This window comes from Lissotriton helveticus, chromosome 10 (assembly GCF_964261635.1).
Source record: "Lissotriton helveticus chromosome 10, aLisHel1.1, whole genome shotgun sequence".
Taxonomy (NCBI): Eukaryota; Metazoa; Chordata; class Amphibia; order Caudata; family Salamandridae; genus Lissotriton; species Lissotriton helveticus.
The window spans coordinates 590,433,837-590,455,917 of NC_136071.1; the positions used below are offsets into that span (position 1 = coordinate 590,433,837).

The following is a 22,081-nucleotide window of genomic DNA, read 5'->3' on the forward strand; positions in this document are numbered from 1 at the left end:
CCTGTCTTCCAAAGAAATAGAGACCGGGTAAGGAGAGCCCAACTTTGAGCTTCAAGGACATTGGCCCTTAGTCTGTGCATTCCAGCCCAATACATGCCAACAAGATTCCTGAGTTAGTGTCTGTTTCTGTAGTGGAGTGGTTATCACGTTCGCCTTACACGCGAAAGGTCCCTGGTTCGAGACCGGGCAGAAACAGCGGTTTGCTGTTTTTAACAGTGTTTGCCTTTACTGGCTGACTTTATAGGAAAGCTGAGATAATAGAGGCTGTCTATCCCTCACCAACCTGACGTAGTGTGCTCCAGGGATCTCAGTGACAGCTCGAAAAGAGAAGTGACGATAGCTTGCGCCATTCGCTTGCTCGCCCTTTGCTCTGAAGGGTGGGCCTACTTCATGAAAGCAAGGAATGAGAGCAGAAATGCTTTTCTTGTCCTCACCACAAGCAGACACTTAGAGAAAACAAACTGTCTGAAGGACAGAGGCTTTTTAATTTCTTGTTTGATGACGGCCATGGAAAAGACAGCAATCATATTGCAGAAGAGAGCAACATGTGCAGTTGCTTGCTTTGGGTGAAGCATTCACTGACTAGCTGCCACTAACCCCTGGAGCCGTGTCAGAGGTGACTCTTGCGTGGCTCGTTGGTCTAGGGGTATGATTCTCGCTTAGGGTGCGAGAGGTCCCGGGTTCAAATCCCGGACGAGCCCTTTTTAGAGCTAAACATACAAATCGTACTAAAAATGCACTATGCCTGACTATTTCTAGTAATACTCGGTGCATTGTTGCGCAACATATTCCTAACCTCAGAAGAAAAATGGATCACCGTGCTTTTTCTGCCTACCTGCTTAGTCTCAGTGTGTCCCAGGTGATGCTTTCCCAAGCTGTACTCGCAGACATTTAGGCATCAGATATTTGTCTGTCGATGCCTGCACAAGTAAATTTTGAATACGTCTAATTGCAAGCATGTTGGATGATATCTCTGAGGTTTTCACACTTGTTCTGCACATTCTGAGCCGCTGCTGATACAGCAGAATAGAAGTAGGGTGAAGCCTTGAGAGCAACTTTGCTTTAACAGTAGCAAGCAGCAAGGTCGTTTCTGTAGTGTAGTGGTCATCACGTTCGCCTAACACGCGAAAGGTCCCCGGTTCGAGACCGGGCAGAAACACTGAGCGTTGGCTGCTTTTATGTGCACACTCTAAAACCTTATTATCTGAATGCAAGTTTAAGAAGAGGTGGTCTTTGAACACAGTGAGCCGTGGGAAACTTTCTTTACCTTTGCAAGACGAAACAAAGTTATCTGCATCCATCATCTGGGGGTCGTTCTTGTGCCTATTTTTATTTTATTTAAGCTATGTTGTATTGTTGGGGCCTTTACACCTGTGACATTGCTGTGAAGGTTGTAAGTGGAAACATTGGCAGGTGCAGATAGAAGAGTTAGACCTAAGCCCCCCTCATGAGCCGTCAGGATGGCCGAGTGGTCTAAGGCGCCAGACTCAAGAGAGCTTGATCTTCAGTGTAGCTGAGCCTTGTGGTCTCCTCATGGAGGCGTGGGTTCAAATCCCACTTCTGACAGGTCCCTTTTACACCCGTAAATCTTCCTGTTTTTTGCAGTGCGTTCCCGGCAAACACCACAATCTTTGCAGGAACCTGTAGCATGTGAAGAGAAATCCACCAACAATCAGGCTGGGCCCTCAATCACAATTCCATGGATTTCTGGAAATGACACCTCAGGCACACCTTCCATTAAATTTGCACTCCATCACAGTAACTGCCATGCTGGGTTTCTAACTAAGCAGTTGATCCCATCATTTGTTGTGAGGCTCTCCTGCCACCTTTTGGGCAGAGAAGGCACTGTCCCTGCAAAAACACAGGCAGACATGTTCAACAGGGCTTCCTGGTTATGTGGGAGGAGCAGAATGCCATTGGTCCTCCCTTGCAAATTCTAATTTACATAAGGAAGACAGAGAGGTAGCTGGGAGTAGGCACTGCACACGGGCATTGCACTCTCTCTTATGATTTGCAGCCAATTCTAGATTGAGGCAGGAGGAAAGGAGGTGACTCGCCCAACAATGGCTATACTGAGAAGTCAGCCACTCTGGGTCTCCCAGGTGAGTGTTTCAGGCCTGTGAGCCACTCATATAAATCTCGCCTGATTGAGCCTGATCGAGCACTGAGCGAGCGCGTTTGAATCCAAATATCAAACCCCTCTTTCTCAGGCGCAGGAAATGGTGGGCCCTTCATTGCTTCTGGTGTGGAAGTCTATGGGGCAAGGGTCCAGGACTTGCAGAGGAGAACAATTGCCAGAAAGTGCTTGCTGTTCTCATCTGTGCCTTTTTTCTGCTCACTGGCTGATAGGAGATTGGCTGCCCCCTTTCTTGCTAGAGTGAAAAAACAACAACTTGAGAGAAAACATGACGTTGTGAGGCTCACTTAGAGGGAGACTAGCCAAATAGCCCTGCTTTTTTTCTGAAAGACGCTTCAGAAATTGTTCAAAATGTCTCCTGGCCACTCAGGCTCGTTGGTCTAGGGGTATGATTCTCGCTTCGGGTGCGAGAGGTCCCGGGTTCAAATCCCGGACGAGCCCATGCTGTGGACATTTTCAGGATGCTTGTAATATAGGAGCATTTCTTCTTTTCAATGCTATAAGACGCTGTGTATGTCGAGAAAGTTCCTTACCCTGCACGCTATTTTCCACTTGTGGCGGGATAAAGGAGTGCAGGACTTCTTTGCAACTGCTTTTCTGGGCCAGACCAGCATGGTAGGAACATTACATGCATAGTGTTTTTCTAGTGTAATTTCAGGATATGGTTTCAAAATCGCCTCTTGGAATAAAAGTGGTCCTCATTCCTGTCTTCCAAAGAAATAGAGACCGGGTAAGGAGAGCCCAACTTTGAGCTTCAAGGACATTGGCCCTTAGTCTGTGCATTACAGCCCAATACATGCCAACAAGATTCCTGAGTTAGTGTCTGTTTCTGTAGTGTAGTGGTTATCACGTTTGCCTTACACGCGAAAGGTCCCTGGTTCGAGACCGGGCAGAAACAGCGGTTTGCTGTTTTTAACAGTGTTTGCCTTTACTGGCTGACTTTATAGGAAAGCTGAGATAATAGAGGCTGTCTATCCCTCACCAACCTGACGTAGTGTGCTCCAGGGATCTCAGTGACAGCTCGAAAAGAGAAGTGACGATAGCTTGCGCCATTCGCTTGCTCGCCCTTTGCTCTGAAGGGTGGGCCTACTTCATGAAAGCAAGGAATGAGAGCAGAAATGCTTTTCTTGTCCTCACCACAAGCAGACACTTAGAGAAAACAAACTGTCTGAAGGACAGAGGCTTTTTAATTTCTTGTTTGATGACGGCCATGGAAAAGACAGCAATCATATTGCAGAAGAGAGCAACATGTGCAGTTGCTTGCTTTGGGTGAAGCATTCACTGACTAGCTGCCACTAACACCTGGAGCCGTGTCAGAGGTGACTCTTGTGTGGCTCGTTGGTCTAGGGGTATGAATCTCGCTTAGGGTGCGAGAGGTCCCGGGTTCAAATCCCGGACGAGCCCTTTTTAGAGCTAAACATACAAATCGTACTAAAAATGCACTATGCCTGACTATTTCTAGTAATACTCGGTGCATTGTTGCGCAACATATTCCTAACCTCAGAAGAAAAATGGATCACCGTGCTTTTTCTGCCTACCTGCTTAGTCTCAGTGTGTCCCAGGTGATGCTTTCCCAAGCTGTACTCGCAGACATTTAGGCATCAGATATTTGTCTGTCGATGCCTGCACAAGTAAATTTTGAATACGTCTAATTGCAAGCATGTTGGATGATATCTCTGAGGTTTTCACACTTGTTCTGCACATTCTGAGCCGCTGCTGATACAGCAGAATAGAAGTAGGGTGAAGCCTTGAGAGGAACTTTGCTTTAACAGTAGCAAGCAGCAAGGTCGTTTCTGTAGTGTAGTGGTCATCACGTTAGCCTAACACGCGAAAGGTCCCCGGTTCGAGACCGGGCAGAAACACTGAGCGTTGGCTGCTTTTATGTGCACACTCTAAAACCTTATTATCTGAATGCAAGTTTAAGAAGAGGTGGTCTTTGAACACAGTGAGCCGTGGGAAACTTTCTTTACCTTTGCAAGACGAAACAAAGTTATCTGCATCCATCATCTGGGGGTCGTTCTTGTGCCTATTTTTATTTTGTTTAAGCTATGTTGTATTGTTGGGGCCTTTACACCTGTGACATTGCTGTGAAGGTTGTAAGTGGAAACATTGGCAGGTGCAGATAGAAGAGTTAGACCTAAGCCCCCCCTCATGAGCCGTCAGGATGGCCGAGTGGTCTAAGGCGCCAGACTCAAGAGAGCTTGATCTTCAGTGTAGCTGAGCCTTCTGGTCTCCTCATGGAGGCGTGGGTTCAAATCCCACTTCTGACAGGTCCCTTTTACACCCGTAAATCTTCCTGTTTTTTGCAGTGCGTTCCCGGCAAACACCACAATCTTTGCAGGAACCTGTAGCATGTGAAGAGAAATCCACCAACAATCAGGCTGGGCCCTTAATCACAATTCCATGGATTTCTGGAAATGACACCTCAGGCACACCTTCCATTAAATTTGCACTCCATCACAGTAACTGCCATGCTGGGTTTCTAACTGAGCAGTTGATCCCATCATTTGTTGTGAGGCTCTCCTGCCACCTTTTGGGCAGAGAAGGCACTGTCCCTGCAAAAACACAGGCAGACATGTTCAACAGGGCTTCCTGGTTATGTGGGAGGAGCAGAATGCCATTGGTCCCCCCTTGCAAATTCTAATTTACATAAGGAAGACAGAGAGGTAGCTGGGAGTAGGCACTGCACACGGGCATTGCACTCTCTCTTATGATTTGCAGCCAATTCTAGATTGAGGCAGGAGGAAAGGAGGTGACTCGCCCAACAATGGCTATACTGAGAAGTCAGCCACTCTGGGTCTCCCAGGTGAGTGTTTCAGGCCTGTGAGCCACTCATATAAATCTCGCCTGATCGAGCCTGATCGAGCGCGTTTGAATCCAAATATCAAACCCCTCTTTCTCAGGTGCAGGAAATGGTGGGCCCTTCATTGCTTCTGGTGTGGAAGTCTATGGGGCAAGGGTCCAGGACTTGCAGAGGAGAACAATTGCCAGAAAGTGCTTTCTGTTCTCATCTGTGCCTTTTTTCTGCTCACTGGCTGATAGGAGATTGGCTGCCCCCTTTCTTGCTAGAGTGAAAAAACAACAACTTGAGAGAAAACATGACGTTGTGAGGCTCACTTAGAGGGAGACTAGCCAAATAGCCCTGCTTTTTTTCTGAAAGACGCTTCAGAAATTGTTCAAAATGTCTCCTGGCCACTCAGGCTCGTTGGTCTAGGGGTATGATTCTCGCTTCGGGTGCGAGAGGTCCCGGGTTCAAATCCCGGACGAGCCCATGCTGTGGACATTTTCAGGATGCTTGTAATATAGGAGCATTTCTTCTTTTCAATGCTATAAGACGCTGTGTATGTCGAGAAAGTTCCTTACCCTGCACGCTATTTTCCACTTGTGGCGGGATAAAGGAGTGCAGGACTTCTTTGCAACTGCTTTTCTGGGCCAGACCAGCATGGTAGGAACATTACATGCATAGTGTTTTTCTAGTGTAATTTCAGGATATGGTTTCAAAATCGCCTCTTGGAATAAAAGTGGTCCTCATTCCTGTCTTCCAAAGAAATAGAGACCGGGTAAGGAGAGCCCAACTTTGAGCTTCAAGGACATTGGCCCTTTGTTAGAAACGGGACCTCTGGCTGGCCAAGGCTTGCGTCGAGGTCAGTCAGGGATCACCATTTCCAAGGTCAGGGCTAGGGAGTCACACACCAAGATAACCCCCGCTCACCCTCTAGGTAACGTGGCGCGAGCAGCAAGGCTAATCTCAGAGGCGATGTGTAAAGCGTTTGCGCGCGCACCCCAGCGACAACAACCAAAGGCCCACCACAAAGGAAACTCCACACAAGGTTATATCAAAAATAGCCTTTGTATTATAATAATAAAAACACATTAGATAACACACACACTTTACAATGTGCCAACAGGCACGGGCAAGATTTACAAGGGATTATGTACAGGACAGGGCCACCTGGACCACTGTCAGGGGTATGCACTTGTTAGAAATAATACTTGTAGGTATAACACTTTAGCACATCAACATACAATGACTGTAACACAGAAATAGTAAATGTAGCATACAACCAGTAACTACTGGTAAAGGGAAAATACCTCCTACGCCACCCTAGTCTCTGTAGGGAAATCACGCAGGGAGCTAGGACCTATGGAAGGAAAACCTATCACCTCCTACGCCACCCTAGTCTCTGTAGGGAAATCACGCAGGGGGAAGGAAACCTAAAATAATCACCTAGGCAAGTAACATTTAGCAAAGGCAATTAAACATCAACATTCCTCTCAGCAGGTCACTTTTAGCAAAGGGAAATAAAAGAACAAGGCATTACCTAAGCAGGTCACTTTTAGCAAAGGTAAAAACAAACATTCCTCTAAGCAGGTCACTTTTAGCAAAGGGGAATAAAAGAACAAAGAATCACCTAAGCAGGTCACTTTTAGCAAAGGTAATAACAAACAAGAATTGCACATGTAACATTAAAACACATTCAGAGGTGCAGGTTAGAACTTTTGCGCAAGAATCATATAGCAAAGAAATCACAATGCGCAGGGTGCATGTAGCACAACACTCAAAATGTCCCTCAGGCCAACTGGCCTCGAAAGGGGCGGAATGCCCTGAGTCTCAGTGTCAGGGAGGTCTGCGCAGGCAGCACAGACACAAAAGCCTAAACGTAGCAACTGTCCACTAAGTGCTGGACAGTTGTGAATAGCAGGTAGGCAGACGTTGGAGCCAGGTGGGCTCAAGAACAATGGTGGACAAGGAGCCTCTCAGGGGCTCGCAAAACAAAAATAGGCAATGTAGAGCTTAGCGCTCTAAAGCAATGAAATGCCCCCAGAGCCTCGGGGCTCGTAACTACAGGTAGGGCAAGGAGCCTCGCCGGGCTCGGCAACAACTGTGGCCTCTGGAGCCTCTCGGGGCTTACAAAGGACCAATGGGGGCGTTGGAGTCCCTCACGGGGGACTCAAGAACAGAATGGCCCCTCAGAGCCTCGTGGCCCTTGCAGCACAGATGGGGGGCGTTGGAGTCCCTCACGGGGGACTCTACCTCCACGAAAAATGCCCCCTGAAGCCCTCAGGCTTCCTAAAGCAATGCGCGCACGATCGCGCTACGGGGGAGGGGCGGACACCGACAACGTGTCCCGCGGCCCCTCTCCCTCCTCGGCACTCACCGGCAGTCTCAGGGCGGGCGGGGCTCCTCTCGTCCCGGGGCTCCTCTCTCCACTCGGGGAGCCTCGGGGACACGACCGGCTGCCTCCCTCGTCTCCCGCCTGGCCTTGTCTCCTCCACACGCCGCCTGACTTCCGCCGGGGCCGCCAATGGCAGCGCGGCCCTGGGGGTCAGGAGGCGGGACTTCCGGGTCGCTGCAGGCAGCGCGGCGGCCCGGCAAGCTTCCAGTGCGCCCGGGCTGCGGCGGTGATGTCCTGGGCAATGCCGGGTGGCACCGGCTCGAAAATAAATACAGACCACGGGGCAATGCCGGGTGGCACCGGCCTCAAGTTAAAAATAAAGCGAGGTGGCACTCGCTACGCCAATAAATCGGCGAAATCGGCAATTCAGCTGCAATGCCGGGTGGGCACCGGCAAGGTCAATAAAGCGCTCCCAAGCGCTCAGGGGCACAGGAGAGGCGCGCTCAGCGCTTAGGAAGACAAGCAAAGCGCTATTGAGCGCTGGGGCATGAGGAAAGCGCTCCTAGCGCTACAAATCAAAATCAGGGTGCCTCCAGGCACAGGAAAGCTCCAGCAGGGACTGGAAGCAGGCAGAGGGGCAGGGCAGGGCCAGAGCCAGCACACTGGGTCTCCAGGCAGGGAGACAAGCCAAGTGGCGGTCCTCTTGGCCCCAGCAGCAGCAACAGCCCCCTCTGGCAAGGATCCACAAGTAGAACATTTTCTGTGGGGACACAGCCCCCTTTTTATACAGCGAATTCCTTTGTTAGGAGGTGCAGGGTGGGGGGAAACCAGTTGCAGCTGGCTTGGGAGTACCCTTGATGGCCCAACCACCCCTTTCATTCACTGGGGAGGCTAGGGTCCTTAGACAAACCACAGGGGGGCGGAGCCAGCATTGTGTGGGGAAAAACCCAGCCCATCCAGGACACAGATCTACTCCTCCCACACATCACTCATGCTGATCTCACACTCACCACCGGGCAGACCCATCCAGACTTCCTGGAGCCTGGCATGCCAGCCAGCTCCAGCCAATCACGCTCCAGTATCCTCACTGCACACATACATCAATGTCCAGAAGTAGCACTTCCCTTCTAGACACATACAAGCCGCACATACCATTGCGCAGCATTCACTCTCACGAGTTCATACATACTAAACTCGAGCCTGCACTCCCCACACATCAGGAACTACCAGGGCACACGCATTCCCCATGCATTCCTATGGGAGGGCAGGCCAGCCATACTACACGCACGCACTTTCACTCTGGGACACAGGGAAAAAGTGCGCCAAGACCCAAAAATCACTACACAGGGTCACAAATAAAGGCAAAAAGATTAGGGGTGAACCTGCCCTAAGGCCCAAGTCTAACACGACCCCCTTCCAGCCAAAACGCAGGGCAGACCGATCACCACCGTGATGGGCTTCCCTGCTTGGGGCGATAAAACAAGGACGCGGGCCCACAACTGCAGGGACACCCTCCTGTTTTACGCCACGGTGAACCCCTAGGGTTCCTTCTAAAACTACTGTAGGGACTAACTGGGGTACCCCACTGATACTCTCCAGCTGCCCTCGGCCAGGACCAGGCCCTAGGCCATCCAGGTACCACTGGATCCTGCCTACTCACAAAGTGGGGGGTAGTAACCCCTGGCACATAATAGCCATGCTCCACTCTTCCTGTCTGCAAGACAGGGCTAGACTTCCACTGGTTCTCCAGCCTAGGGTCTACAACCTTAGGTGGACCAGGAGTCTCAGGGAAGGCTCTCCTCCCCTTACCTCTTCTCCTAGGGTTCCTCCTCCTCCTGCGAGGGGTTCCCTCTAAACAACATTCTCCCAACCTAGGGTTTAACCCCTCAGGTGGTACTGGGGTCAGAGGTGGGCTCTCCCACCCTCTGCACCCCCTTCCAGAGTCCTGCTCCCTCCCAACCGGGGCGGTACTTCTGGAGAAAGAACTGGTCAGGACACTGATTACAGTAGTCCCACCCTTCAGGTCAGGCGGATCCTGAACCTGGCCATCCAACCTCTGGTCTAAAACCTTCGGTGGAACCAATGCCTGGCACTCCAGGACTTCTGGGGATTCACACAACATCCCCAAATCACTCCTTTCACTGGACTTCTGTACTCTCCCTCCTGGAGCGGTACTGCCAGCTTCTAGGACCATAGAAGCTCCGCTTACAGATGCTCCAGGTCCTCTACCCACTAGGAGATCTCCCTCAAGTGAACTAACAGGCAAGTCTAGGTTCCCTTCCTGGTGTTCCCTAAAGAAACCATCCAGGCTCTGTGACAGGGCTTCGGGCGTCTGGGGACTCTCGGTCACACACTCACTCCCGCTCCACTGAGACAGGCAGTCAGCCCATACACCCTTCTCACTAACCAAGGACCTAGCTGGGCTACTCTCACCCTCCTCCACCACACTGGGCTGGAAGACACCTGACCCACTATTGTTGGAATCACTCACTAGTGACTCAAAAGAACCTCTCGCACTGTCCCAACGGTCTGCTTCCGCTGCAAGCTCACATGCCTCAGACAATCCACACCCCAACAGGTGTTGGCGCAACCCAGGTGAACAACAACTGAGCAACTGCTCTCTGAGAAACATATCGAACAATATGTCCCAATCACATTTCGTGGGCTCCCGTACCCAATCACACAGGGCTCCACAACAGTCATCCTCAAAGTCTACCCAAGACTGGTGAGATGGTTTCCTAAGGTTCCTAAACCTCAACCTATTCTCCTCCTCTGGGGAAAGGGGAACCATACTCTGGGAACTGGGAGTGGGACTGTCTACACTGACATTTAAAAAGCTGCCACCACTGGACTCCACCCTCTCTGGGGAATCCAGACAATTACAACTGTGGGTAGGGGAGAGTCTATTCTCTAGGGCTGCGCTCTCACGGATGATGGCCCTTCTCTCCACCTCTATCCTCTCCTGCGCTAAGAGTCTTTCGATCTCTAGCTGCGCCATAGCCTGGGCATGCTCTAACATGAGCTGTTCCATTGCTAACTGATGCTCCCTCTCTTCCTTCCTATCTAACCAATCCTCTGGGGACAGGGAAAGGGATGGGGCGCTGGTACTGACACTGGGCCTAGCAAGGGACTCCCTATCTATGGGGTCCTCACTATCTGCTGGGGCCCAACCACTGTCATCATCCAACTCACATTCTTCATCAGAATCTTCAGGGCTCCCCACAGACTCACCACCCTCATGGCGTGTGGCCTGGGCCCTTTCCTCGCTGCGCTCAAGATCCCTTTGATCCTTATACCATTGGACCAGGTGGTTCCTAAGTTGGTTCTCAGTATCTGACTCATCCACCCCTATGTCTCTCTCTCTACAGAACCTTTCCAACTCCTGCATACTGTACCAAACTAGATCACTGAGATCAAAAACAGGCTCCATTTTGGCAGACGTTCTAGAGACGAGATCACACAGGGAACCTGGGGGTCTGAGCTAAACAGGAGTATACAATCAACAAAATTCAGCAAGATTCCTATCTCAGAACTTGCACTCCACTGTCCAGCGTAACACACACTCATTCACACACAACCCTCCCCTCGGACTGGTAAGGCAGTTTCTACCACCCCTGATTATCTCAACCTGACCACTAGCGACACAGGTACCAAACTCTGGGAGCAGGGCGGGGAACAAGGTACTGGACAAAATACAAATGACACCTTTCAGGAGAAGCAAAACTGAACTTCCCTAAAAAACAATAATCCCAAAAATGTGGTTATCTAAAATTGCAGAGTTTTGAAGTGTGGCCTGTCGCCACTGTGGTACAACGCAAACGCAAGTCCAATCCGCACCGCTAGCCACCAATGTTAGAAACGGGACCTCTGGCTGGCCAAGGCTTGCGTCGAGGTCAGTCAGGGATCACCATTTCCAAGGTCAGGGCTAGGGAGTCACACACCAAGATAACCCCCGCTCACCCTCTAGGTAACGTGGCGCGAGCAGCAAGGCTAATCTCAGAGGCGATGTGTAAAGCATTTGCGCGCGCACCCCAGCGACAACAACCAAAGGCCCACCACAAAGGAAACTCCACACAAGGTTATATCAAAAATAGCCTTTGTATTATAATAATAAAAACACATTAGATAACACACACACTTTACAATGTGCCAACAGGCACGGGCAAGATTTACAAGGGATTATGTACAGGACAGGGCCACCTGGACCACTGTCAGGGGTATGCACTTGTTAGAAATAATACTTGTAGGTATAACACTTTAGCACATCAACATACAATGACTGTAACACAGAAATAGTAAATGTAGCATACAACCAGTAACTACTGGTAAAGGGAAAATACCTCCTACGCCACCCTAGTCTCTGTAGGGAAATCACGCAGGGAGCTAGGACCTATGGAAGGAAAACCTATCACCTCCTACGCCACCCTAGTCTCTGTAGGGAAATCACGCAGGGGGAAGGAAACCTAAAATAATCACCTAGGCAAGTAACATTTAGCAAAGGCAATTAAACATCAACATTCCTCTCAGCAGGTCACTTTTAGCAAAGGGAAATAAAAGAACAAGGCATTACCTAAGCAGGTCACTTTTAGCAAAGGTAAAAACAAACATTCCTCTAAGCAGGTCACTTTTAGCAAAGGGGAATAAAAGAACAAAGAATCACCTAAGCAGGTCACTTTTAGCAAAGGTAATAACAAACAAGAATTGCACATGTAACATTAAAACACATTCAGAGGTGCAGGTTAGAACTTTTGCGCAAGAATCATATAGCAAAGAAATCACAATGCGCAGGGTGCATGTAGCACAACACTCAAAATGTCCCTCAGGCCAACTGGCCTCGAAAGGGGCGGAATGCCCTGAGTCTCAGTGTCAGGGAGGTCTGCGCAGGCAGCACAGACACAAAAGCCTAAACGTAGCAACTGTCCACTAAGTGCTGGACAGTTGTGAATAGCAGGTAGGCAGACGTTGGAGCCAGGTGGGCTCAAGAACAATGGTGGACAAGGAGCCTCTCAGGGGCTCGCAAAACAAAAATAGGCAATGTAGAGCTTAGCGCTCTAAAGCAATGAAATGCCCCCAGAGCCTCGGGGCTCGTAACTACAGGTAGGGCAAGGAGCCTCGCCGGGCTCGGCAACAACTGTGGCCTCTGGAGCCTCTCGGGGCTTACAAAGGACCAATGGGGGCGTTGGAGTCCCTCACGGGGGACTCAAGAACAGAATGGCCCCTCAGAGCCTCGTGGCCCTTGCAGCACAGATGGGGGGCGTTGGAGTCCCTCACGGGGGACTCTACCTCCACGAAAAATGCCCCCTGAAGCCCTCAGGCTTCCTAAAGCAATGCGCGCACGATCGCGCTACGGGGGAGGGGCGGACACCGACAACGTGTCCCGCGGCCCCTCTCCCTCCTCGGCACTCACCGGCAGTCTCAGGGCGGGCGGGGCTCCTCTCGTCCCGGGGCTCCTCTCTCCACTCGGGGAGCCTCGGGGACACGACCGGCTGCCTCCCTCGTCTCCCGCCTGGCCTTGTCTCCTCCACACGCCGCCTGACTTCCGCCGGGGCCGCCAATGGCAGCGCGGCCCTGGGGGTCAGGAGGCGGGACTTCCGGGTCGCTGCAGGCAGCGCGGCGGCCCGGCAAGCTTCCAGTGCGCCCGGGCTGCGGCGGTGATGTCCTGGGCAATGCCGGGTGGCACCGGCTCGAAAATAAATACAGACCACGGGGCAATGCCGGGTGGCACCGGCCTCAAGTTAAAAATAAAGCGAGGTGGCACTCGCTACGCCAATAAATCGGCGAAATCGGCAATTCAGCTGCAATGCCGGGTGGGCACCGGCAAGGTCAATAAAGCGCTCCCAAGCGCTCAGGGGCACAGGAGAGGCGCGCTCAGCGCTTAGGAAGACAAGCAAAGCGCTATTGAGCGCTGGGGCATGAGGAAAGCGCTCCTAGCGCTACAAATCAAAATCAGGGTGCCTCCAGGCACAGGAAAGCTCCAGCAGGGACTGGAAGCAGGCAGAGGGGCAGGGCAGGGCCAGAGCCAGCACACTGGGTCTCCAGGCAGGGAGACAAGCCAAGTGGCGGTCCTCTTGGCCCCAGCAGCAGCAACAGCCCCCTCTGGCAAGGATCCACAAGTAGAACATTTTCTGTGGGGACACAGCCCCCTTTTTATACAGCGAATTCCTTTGTTAGGAGGTGCAGGGTGGGGGGAAACCAGTTGCAGCTGGCTTGGGAGTACCCTTGATGGCCCAACCACCCCTTTCATTCACTGGGGAGGCTAGGGTCCTTAGACAAACCACAGGGGGGCGGAGCCAGCATTGTGTGGGGAAAAACCCAGCCCATCCAGGACACAGATCTACTCCTCCCACACATCACTCATGCTGATCTCACACTCACCACCGGGCAGACCCATCCAGACTTCCTGGAGCCTGGCATGCCAGCCAGCTCCAGCCAATCACGCTCCAGTATCCTCACTGCACACATACATCAATGTCCAGAAGTAGCACTTCCCTTCTAGACACATACAAGCCGCACATACCATTGCGCAGCATTCACTCTCACGAGTTCATACATACTAAACTCGAGCCTGCACTCCCCACACATCAGGAACTACCAGGGCACACGCATTCCCCATGCATTCCTATGGGAGGGCAGGCCAGCCATACTACACGCACGCACTTTCACTCTGGGACACAGGGAAAAAGTGCGCCAAGACCCAAAAATCACTACACAGGGTCACAAATAAAGGCAAAAAGATTAGGGGTGAACCTGCCCTAAGGCCCAAGTCTAACACCCTTAGTCTGTGCATTCCAGCCCAATACATGCCAACAAGATTCCTGAGTTAGTGTCTGTTTCTGTAGTGTAGTGGTTATCACGTTCGCCTTACACGCGAAAGGTCCCTGGTTCGAGACTGGGCAGAAACAGCGGTTTGCTGTTTTTAACAGTGTTTGCCTTTACTGGCTGACTTTATAGGAAAGCTGAGATAATAGAGGCTGTCTATCCCTCACCAACCTGACGTAGTGTGCTCCAGGGATCTCAGTGACAGCTCGAAAAGAGAAGTGACGATAGCTTGCGCCATTCGCTTGCTCGCCCTTTGCTCTGAAGGGTGGGCCTACTTCATGAAAGCAAGGAATGAGAGCAGAAATGCTTTTCTTGTCCTCACCACAAGCAGACACTTAGAGAAAACAAACTGTCTGAAGGACAGAGGCTTTTTAATTTCTTGTTTGATGACGGCCATGGAAAAGACAGCAATCATATTGCAGAAGAGAGCAACATGTGCAGTTGCTTGCTTTGGGTGAAGCATTCACCGACTAGCTGCCACTAACCCCTGGAGCAATGTCAGAGGTGACTCTTGCGTGGCTCGTTGGTCTAGGGGTATGATTCTCGCTTAGGGTGCGAGAGGTCCCGGGTTCAAATCCCGGACGAGCCCTTTTTAGAGCTAAACATACAAATCGTACTAAAAATGCACTATGCCTGACTATTTCTAGTAATACTCGGTTGATTTTTTGCTTAACATATTCCTAACCTCAGTAGAAAAATGGATCACCGTGCTTTTTCTGCCTACCTGCTTAGTCTCAGTGTGTCCCAGGTGATGCTTTCCCAAGCTGTACTCGCAGACATTTAGGCATCAGATATTTGTCTGTCGATGCCTGCACAAGTAAATTTTGAATACGTCTAATTGCAAGCATGTTGGATGATATCTCTGAGGTTTTCACACTTGTTCTGCACATTCTGAGCCGCTGCTGATACAGCAGAATAGAAGTAGGGTGAAGCCTTGAGAGGAACTTTGCTTTAACAGTAGCAAGCAGCAAGGTCGTTTCTGTAGTGTAGTGGTCATCACGTTCGCCTAACACGCGAAAGGTCCCCGGTTCGAGACCGGGCAGAAACACTGAGCGTTGGCTGCTTTTATGTGCACACTCTAAAACCTTATTATCTGAATGCAAGTTTAAGAAGAGGTGGTCTTTGAACACAGTGAGCCGTGGGAAACTTTCTTTACCTTTGCAAGACGAAACAAAGTTATCTGCATCCATCATCTGGGGGTCGTTCTTGTGCCTATTTTTATTTTGTTTAAGCTATGTTGTATTGTTGGGGCCTTTACACCTGTGACATTGCTGTGAAGGTTGTAAGTGGAAACATTGGCAGGTGCAGATAGAAGAGTTAGACCTAAGCCCCCCCTCATGAGCCGTCAGGATGGCCGAGTGGTCTAAGGCGCCAGACTCAAGAGAGCTTGATCTTCAGTGTAGCTGAGCCTTCTGGTCTCCTCATGGAGGCGTGGGTTCAAATCCCACTTCTGACAGGTCCCTTTTACACCCGTAAATCTTCCTGTTTTTTGCAGTGCGTTCCCGGCAAACACCACAATCTTTGCAGGAACCTGTAGCATGTGAAGAGAAATCCACCAACAATCAGGCTGGGCCCTCAATCACAATTCCATGGATTTCTGGAAATGACACCTCAGGCACACCTTCCATTAAATTTGCACTCCATCACAGTAACTGCCATGCTGGGTTTCTAACTGAGCAGTTGATCCCATCATTTGTTGTGAGGCTCTCCTGCCACCTTTTGGGCAGAGAAGGCACTGTCCCTGCAAAAACACAGGCAGACATGTTCAACAGGGCTTCCTGGTTATGTGGGAGGAGCAGAATGCCATTGGTCCCCCCTTGCAAATTCTAATTTACATAAGGAAGACAGAGAGGTAGCTGGGAGTAGGCACTGCACACGGGCATTGCACTCTCTCTTATGATTTGCAGCCAATTCTAGATTGAGGCAGGAGGAAAGGAGGTGACGCGCCCAACAATGGCTATACTGAGAAGTCAGCCACTCTGGGTCTCCCAGGTGAGTGTTTCAGGCCTGTGAGCCACTCATATAAATCTCGCCTGATCGAGCCTGATCGAGCGCGTTTGAATCCAAATATCAAACCCCTCTTTCTCAGGCGCAGGAAATGGTGGGCCCTTCATTGCTTCTGGTGTGGAAGTCTATGGGGCAAGGGTCCAGGACTTGCAGAGGAGAACAATTGCCAGAAAGTGCTTGCTGTTCTCATCTGTGCCTTTTTTCTGCTCACTGGCTGATAGGAGATTGGCTGCCCCCTTTCTTGCTAGAGTGAAAAAACAACAACTTGAGAGAAAACATGACGTTGTGAGGCTCACTTAGAGGGAGACTAGCCAAATAGCCCTGCTTTTTTTCTGAAAGACGCTTCAGAAATTGTTCAAAATGTCTCCTGGCCACTTAGGCTCGTTGGTCTAGGGGTATGATTCTTGCTTCGGGTGCGAGAGGTCCCGGGTTCAAATCCCGGACGAGCCCATGCTGTGGACATTTTCAGGATGCTTGTAATATAGGAGCATTTCTTCTTTTCAATGCTATAAGACGCTGTGTATGTCGAGAAAGTTCCTTACCCTGCACGCTATTTTCCACTTGTGGCGGGATAAAGGAGTGCAGGACTTCTTTGCAACTGCTTTTCTGGGCCAGACCAGCATGGTAGGAACATTACATGCATAGTGTTTTTCTAGTGTAATTTCAGGATATGGTTTCAAAATCGCCTCTTGGAATAAAAGTGGTCCTCATTCCTGTCTTCCAAAGAAATAGAGACCGGGTAAGGAGAGCCCAACTTTGAGCTTCAAGGACATTGGCCCTTAGTCTGTGCATTCCAGCCCAATACATGCCAACAAGATTCCTGAGTTAGTGTCTGTTTCTGTAGTGTAGTGGTTATCACGTTTGCCTTACACGCGAAAGGTCCCTGGTTCGAGACCGGGCAGAAACAGCGGTTTGCTGTTTTTAACAGTGTTTGCCTTTACTGGCTGACTTTATAGGAAAGCTGAGATAATAGAGGCTGTCTATCCCTCACCAACCTGACGTAGTGTGCTCCAGGGATCTCAGTGACAGCTCGAAAAGAGAAGTGACGATAGCTTGCGCCATTCGCTTGCTCGCCCTTTGCTCTGAAGGGTGGGCCTACTTCATGAAAGCAAGGAATGAGAGCAGAAATGCTTTTCTTGTCCTCACCGCAAGCAGACACTTAGAGAAAACAAACTGTCTGAAGGACAGAGGCTTTTTAATTTCTTGTTTGATGACGGCCATGGAAAAGACAGCAATCATATTGCAGAAGAGAGCAACATGTGCAGTTGCTTGCTTTGGGTGAAGCATTCACCGACTAGCTGCCACTAACCCCTGGAGCCATGTCAGAGGTGACTCTTGCGTGGCTCGTTGGTCTAGGGGTATGATTCTCGCTTAGGGTGCGAGAGGTCCCGGGTTCAAATCCCGGACGAGCCCTTTTTAGAGCTAAACATACAAATCGTACTAAAAATGCACTATGCCTGACTATTTCTAGTAATACTCGGTTGATTTTTTGCTTAACATATTCCTAACCTCAGTAGAAAAATGGATCACCGTGCTTTTTCTGCCTACCTGCTTAGTCTCAGTGTGTCCCAGGTGATGCTTTCCCAAGCTGTACTCGCAGACATTTAGGCATCAGATATTTGTCTGTCGATGCCTGCACAAGTAAATTTTGAATACGTCTAATTGCAAGCATGTTGGATGATATCTCTGAGGTTTTCACACTTGTTCTGCACATTCTGAGCCGCTGCTGATACAGCAGAATAGAAGTAGGGTGAAGCCTTGAGAGGAACTTTGCTTTAACAGTAGCAAGCAGCAAGGTCGTTTCTGTAGTGTAGTGGTCATCACGTTCGCCTAACACGCGAAAGATCCCCGGTTCGAGACCGGGCAGAAACACTGAGCGTTGGCTGCTTTTATGTGCACACTCTAAAACCTTATTATCTGAATGCAAGTTTAAGAAGAGGTGGTCTTTGAACACAGTGAGCCGTGGGAAACTTTCTTTACCTTTGCAAGACGAAACAAAGTTATCTGCATCCATCATCTGGGGGTCGTTCTTGTGCCTATTTTTATTTTGTTTAAGCTATGTTGTATTGTTGGGGCCTTTACACCTGTGACATTGCTGTGAAGGTTGTAAGTGGAAACATTGGCAGGTGCAGATAGAAGAGTTAGACCTAAGCCCCCCTCATGAGCCGTCAGGATGGCCGAGTGGTCTAAGGCGCCAGACTCAAGAGAGCTTGATCTTCAGTGTAGCTGAGCCTTCTGGTCTCCTCATGGAGGCGTGGGTTCAAATCCCACTTCTGACAGGTCCCTTTTACACCCGTAAATCTTCCTGTTTTTTGCAGTGCGTTCCCGGCAAACACCACAATCTTTGCAGGAACCTGTAGCATGTGAAGAGAAATCCACCAACAATCAGGCTGGGCCCTCAATCACAATTCCATGGTGTTAGACTTGGGCCTTAGGGCAGGTTCACCCCTAATCTTTTTGCCTTTATTTATGACCCTGTGTAGTGATTTTTGGGTCTTGGCGCACTTTTTCCCTGTGTCCCAGAGTGAAAGTGCGTGCGTGTAGTATGGCTGGCCTGCCCTCCCATAGGAATGCATGGGGAATGCGTGTGCCCTGGTAGTTCCTGATGTGTGGGGAGTGCAGGCTCGAGTTTAGTATGTATGAACTCGTGAGAGTGAATGCTGCGCAATGGTATGTGCGGCTTGTGTGTGTCTAGAAGGGAAGTGCTACTTCTGGACATTGATGTATGTGTGCAGTGAGGATAGTGGAGCGTGATTGGCTGGAGCTGGCTGGCATGCCAGGCTCCAGGAAGTCTGGATGGGTCTGCCCGGTGGTGAGTGTGAGATCAGCATGAGTGATGTGTGGGAGGAGTAGATCTGTGTCCTGGATGGGCTGGGTTTTTCCCCACACAATGCTGGCTCCGCCCCCCTGTGGTTTGTCTAATGACCCTAGCCTCCCCAGTGAATGAAAGGGGTGGTTGGGCCATCAAGGGTACTCCCAAGCCAGCTGCAACTGGTTTCCCCCCACCCTGCACCTCCTAACAAAGGATTTCTCTGTATAAATATGGGGCTGTGTCCCCACAGAAATTGTTCTACTTGTGGATCCTTGCCAGAGGGGGCTGTTGCTGCTGCTGGGGCCAAGAGGACCGCCACTTGGCTTGTCTCCCTGCCTGGAGACCCAGTGTGCTGGCTCTGGCCCTGCCCTGCCCCTCTGCCTGCCTCCAGTCCCTGCTGGAGCTTTTGATTTTGGCTTAGAGTGCCTGGAGGCGCTCTTATTTGATTTATAGCGCTAGGCGCGCTTTCCTGATGCCCCAGCGCTCAATAGCGCTTTGCTTCTATTTTTAGCGCTAGGCGCGCTTTCTGTGGCCCCTAAGCGCTTGGGAGCGCGCTGTATGCAGCCGGTGCCTACCCGGCATCTGCCCGCCTGGTTACGCCGATTTTCGGCGTAGCGAGTGCCACCTCGCTTTATCTTTATTTTCGGAGAGCCGGTGCCACCCGGCATTGCCCCGTTATATTTATTTTGAAGAGCGGCTGCCCACGCCGCATTGCCCCGTGATCACCGCCGCAGTCCCGGGCCGAGCAGAAGCAGCCGCCAGCGTCATAGCCCGGCCGCGCTGGGATTGGCCCAGGCGGTCGAGCCTCCCGCCGCGTCATCGGGGGAGGAGAGCGGAACCAGGAAGCAGCTTGGCGCGTCTCGCCGAGGCTCCCCGTGTGGAGAGGAGCCCCGCGCTGCTAGGAGGCTCCCCGTGTGAAGAGGAGCTCCGCCCGCCACAAGACACCCGGTGAGTGCCGAGGAGGGAGAGGGGCCGCGGGACACATTGCCGGTGTCCGCCCCTCCCCCGTAGCGCGATCTCGCGCGCACTGTTGTGTGGAGCCTCGATAGGCTCCTGGGGGCATTTGCTATGATCCTGAGTCCCCCGTGAGGGACTCCAATGAGAGGGCCATTTTTATTAGTGAGAGCCGGTTGAGGCTCAGGGGCACCTTCGTTTTAGAGCCCGAGAGGCTCCCGCCCTAATTGCAGTTGCGAGCCCCGAGGCTCTGGGGGCATTTTAATTGTTTTAGAGCGCAGAAGCTCTACTTTGCCTATTTTGCTTAGCGAGCCCTGAGAGGCTCTAGGGGGACACAGGCAGTGAGTTGGTTGCAGCCCCGAGGCTCCCACGCTGTGTCTCCCCACCATTGTTCTTGAGCCCACCTGGCTCCAACGTTTGCCTACCTGCTATTCACAACTGTCCAGCACTTAGTGGACAGTTGCTACGTTTAGGCTTTTGTGTGCTGCCTGCGCAGCCTTCCCTGACATTGAGACTCAGGGCATTCCGCCTTTCGAGGCCAGTTGGCCTGAGGGACATTTTGAGTGTTGTGCTACATGCACCCTGCGCATTGTGATTTCTTTGCTATATGATTCTTGCGCAAAAGTTCTAACCTGCACCTCTGAATGTGTTTTAATGTTACATGTGCAATTCTTGTTTATTATTACCTTTGCTAAAAGTGACCTGCTTAGGTAATTCTTTATGTGTTTATCCCCTTTGCTAAAAGTGACCTGCTTAGAGGATTGTTTGTGTTTGATTGCCTTTGCTAAATGTTACTTGCCTAGGTGATTATTTTAGGTTTCCTTCCCCCTGCGTGATTTCCCTACAGAGACTAGGGTGGCGTAGGAGGTGATAGGTTTTCCTTCCATAGGTCCTAGCTCCCTGCGTGATTTCCCTACAGAGACTAGGGTGGCGTAGGAGGTGATAGGTTTTCCTTCCATAGGTCCTAGCTCCCTGCGTGATTTCCCTACAGAGACTAGGGTGGCGTAGGAGGTGATAGGTTTTCCTTCCATAGGTCCTAGCTCCCTGCGTGATTTCCCTACAGAGACTAGGGTGGCGTAGTAGGTGATAGGTTTTCCTTCCATAGGTCCTAGCTCCCTGCGTGATTTCCCTACAGAGACTAGGGTGGCGTAGGAGGTATTTTCCCTTTACCAGTAGTTACTGGTTGTATGCTACATTTACTATTTCTGTGTTACAGTCATTGTATGTTGATGTGCTAAAGTGTTATACCTACAAGTATTATTTCTAACAAGTGCATACCCCTGACAGTGGTCCAGGTGGCCCTGTCCTGTACATAATCCCTTGTAAATCTTGCCCGTGCCTATTGGCACATTGTAAAGTGTGTGTGTTATCTAATGTGTTCTTATTATTATAATACAAAGGCTATTTTTGATATAACCTTGTGTGGAGTTTCCTTTGTGGTGGGCCTTTGGTTGTTGTCGCTGGGGTGCGCGCGCAAACGCTTTACACATCGCCTCTGAGATTAGCCTTGCTGCTCGCGCCACGTTACCTAGAGGGTGAGCGGGGGTTATCTTGGTGTGTGACTCCCTAGCCCTGACCTTGGAAATGGTGATCCCTGACTGACCTTGGCGCAAGCCTTGGCCAGCCAGAGGTCCCGTTTCTAACATTGGTGGCTAGCGGTGGGATTGGACTTGCGTTTGCGCTGTACCACAGTGGCGACAGGCCACACTTCAAAACTCTGCAATTTTAGATAACCACATTTTGGGGATTATTGTTTTTTAGGGAAGTTCAGTTTTGCTTCTCCTGAAAGGTGTCATTTGTATTTTGTCCAGTACCTTGTTTCCCCGCCCTGCTCCCAGAGTTTGGTACCTGTGTCGCTAGTGGTCAGGTTGAGATAATCAGGGGTGGTAGAAACTGCCTTACCAGTCCGAGGGGAGGGTTGTGTGTGAATGAGTGTGTGTTACGCTGGACAGTGGAGTGCAAGTTCTGAGATAGGAATCTTGCTGAATTGTGTAATTGTGTACTCCTGTGTAAGCTCAGACCCCCAGGTTCCCTGTGTCAAACTCTTCTTGAGAACGTCCGCCAAAATGGAGCCTGTTTTTGATCTCTGTTGTCTTTTTAGGTACAGTAGGTCAGAGCTGGTCAGATTCTGTGAGGAGGGAGGCATGGAGGTGAGTGTGTTGGATACTCAGTCCCAGCTTAGGGACAGCCTGATCCAATGGCAAAAGGGTCAGTGGGATCTTGAGTACAGTGAGA

The 22,081-nt window shown here is 50.7% G+C and overlaps 19 non-coding genes across 19 annotated transcripts; all 19 read left to right on the forward strand.

The window, feature by feature from the left end:
- The first annotated feature begins 122 nt into the window (after positions 1-122).
- On the forward strand, positions 123-195 carry TRNAV-UAC (transfer RNA valine (anticodon UAC)). The gene has a single exon. It is a non-coding gene; the product is annotated as a tRNA-Val (tRNA).
- A 434-nt stretch (positions 196-629) lies between these two features.
- TRNAP-AGG (transfer RNA proline (anticodon AGG)) lies at positions 630-701 on the forward strand. Its single transcript has one exon. It is a non-coding gene; the product is annotated as a tRNA-Pro (tRNA).
- Positions 702-1,086: 385 nt separating this feature from the next.
- Positions 1,087-1,159, forward strand: TRNAV-AAC (transfer RNA valine (anticodon AAC)). Its single transcript has one exon. It is a non-coding gene; the product is annotated as a tRNA-Val (tRNA).
- A 295-nt stretch (positions 1,160-1,454) lies between these two features.
- TRNAL-CAA (transfer RNA leucine (anticodon CAA)) lies at positions 1,455-1,566 on the forward strand. The gene is made up of 2 exons: positions 1,455-1,492; positions 1,521-1,566. It is a non-coding gene; the product is annotated as a tRNA-Leu (tRNA).
- Positions 1,567-2,506: 940 nt separating this feature from the next.
- Positions 2,507-2,578, forward strand: TRNAP-CGG (transfer RNA proline (anticodon CGG)). The gene has a single exon. It is a non-coding gene; the product is annotated as a tRNA-Pro (tRNA).
- A 384-nt stretch (positions 2,579-2,962) lies between these two features.
- TRNAV-UAC (transfer RNA valine (anticodon UAC)) lies at positions 2,963-3,035 on the forward strand. Its single transcript has one exon. It is a non-coding gene; the product is annotated as a tRNA-Val (tRNA).
- A 434-nt stretch (positions 3,036-3,469) lies between these two features.
- On the forward strand, positions 3,470-3,541 carry TRNAP-AGG (transfer RNA proline (anticodon AGG)). The gene has a single exon. It is a non-coding gene; the product is annotated as a tRNA-Pro (tRNA).
- Positions 3,542-3,926: 385 nt separating this feature from the next.
- Positions 3,927-3,999, forward strand: TRNAV-AAC (transfer RNA valine (anticodon AAC)). The gene has a single exon. It is a non-coding gene; the product is annotated as a tRNA-Val (tRNA).
- A 296-nt stretch (positions 4,000-4,295) lies between these two features.
- Positions 4,296-4,407, forward strand: TRNAL-CAA (transfer RNA leucine (anticodon CAA)). Its single transcript has 2 exons — positions 4,296-4,333; positions 4,362-4,407. It is a non-coding gene; the product is annotated as a tRNA-Leu (tRNA).
- Positions 4,408-5,336: 929 nt separating this feature from the next.
- Positions 5,337-5,408, forward strand: TRNAP-CGG (transfer RNA proline (anticodon CGG)). Its single transcript has one exon. It is a non-coding gene; the product is annotated as a tRNA-Pro (tRNA).
- Positions 5,409-14,083: 8,675 nt separating this feature from the next.
- TRNAV-UAC (transfer RNA valine (anticodon UAC)) lies at positions 14,084-14,156 on the forward strand. Its single transcript has one exon. It is a non-coding gene; the product is annotated as a tRNA-Val (tRNA).
- Positions 14,157-14,590: 434 nt separating this feature from the next.
- On the forward strand, positions 14,591-14,662 carry TRNAP-AGG (transfer RNA proline (anticodon AGG)). The gene has a single exon. It is a non-coding gene; the product is annotated as a tRNA-Pro (tRNA).
- Positions 14,663-15,048: 386 nt separating this feature from the next.
- Positions 15,049-15,121, forward strand: TRNAV-AAC (transfer RNA valine (anticodon AAC)). Its single transcript has one exon. It is a non-coding gene; the product is annotated as a tRNA-Val (tRNA).
- Positions 15,122-15,417: 296 nt separating this feature from the next.
- On the forward strand, positions 15,418-15,529 carry TRNAL-CAA (transfer RNA leucine (anticodon CAA)). Its single transcript has 2 exons — positions 15,418-15,455; positions 15,484-15,529. It is a non-coding gene; the product is annotated as a tRNA-Leu (tRNA).
- A 929-nt stretch (positions 15,530-16,458) lies between these two features.
- TRNAP-CGG (transfer RNA proline (anticodon CGG)) lies at positions 16,459-16,530 on the forward strand. Its single transcript has one exon. It is a non-coding gene; the product is annotated as a tRNA-Pro (tRNA).
- Positions 16,531-16,914: 384 nt separating this feature from the next.
- Positions 16,915-16,987, forward strand: TRNAV-UAC (transfer RNA valine (anticodon UAC)). Its single transcript has one exon. It is a non-coding gene; the product is annotated as a tRNA-Val (tRNA).
- A 434-nt stretch (positions 16,988-17,421) lies between these two features.
- On the forward strand, positions 17,422-17,493 carry TRNAP-AGG (transfer RNA proline (anticodon AGG)). The gene has a single exon. It is a non-coding gene; the product is annotated as a tRNA-Pro (tRNA).
- A 386-nt stretch (positions 17,494-17,879) lies between these two features.
- Positions 17,880-17,952, forward strand: TRNAV-AAC (transfer RNA valine (anticodon AAC)). Its single transcript has one exon. It is a non-coding gene; the product is annotated as a tRNA-Val (tRNA).
- Positions 17,953-18,247: 295 nt separating this feature from the next.
- Positions 18,248-18,359, forward strand: TRNAL-CAA (transfer RNA leucine (anticodon CAA)). Its single transcript has 2 exons — positions 18,248-18,285; positions 18,314-18,359. It is a non-coding gene; the product is annotated as a tRNA-Leu (tRNA).
- Positions 18,360-22,081: the final 3,722 nt, after the last annotated feature.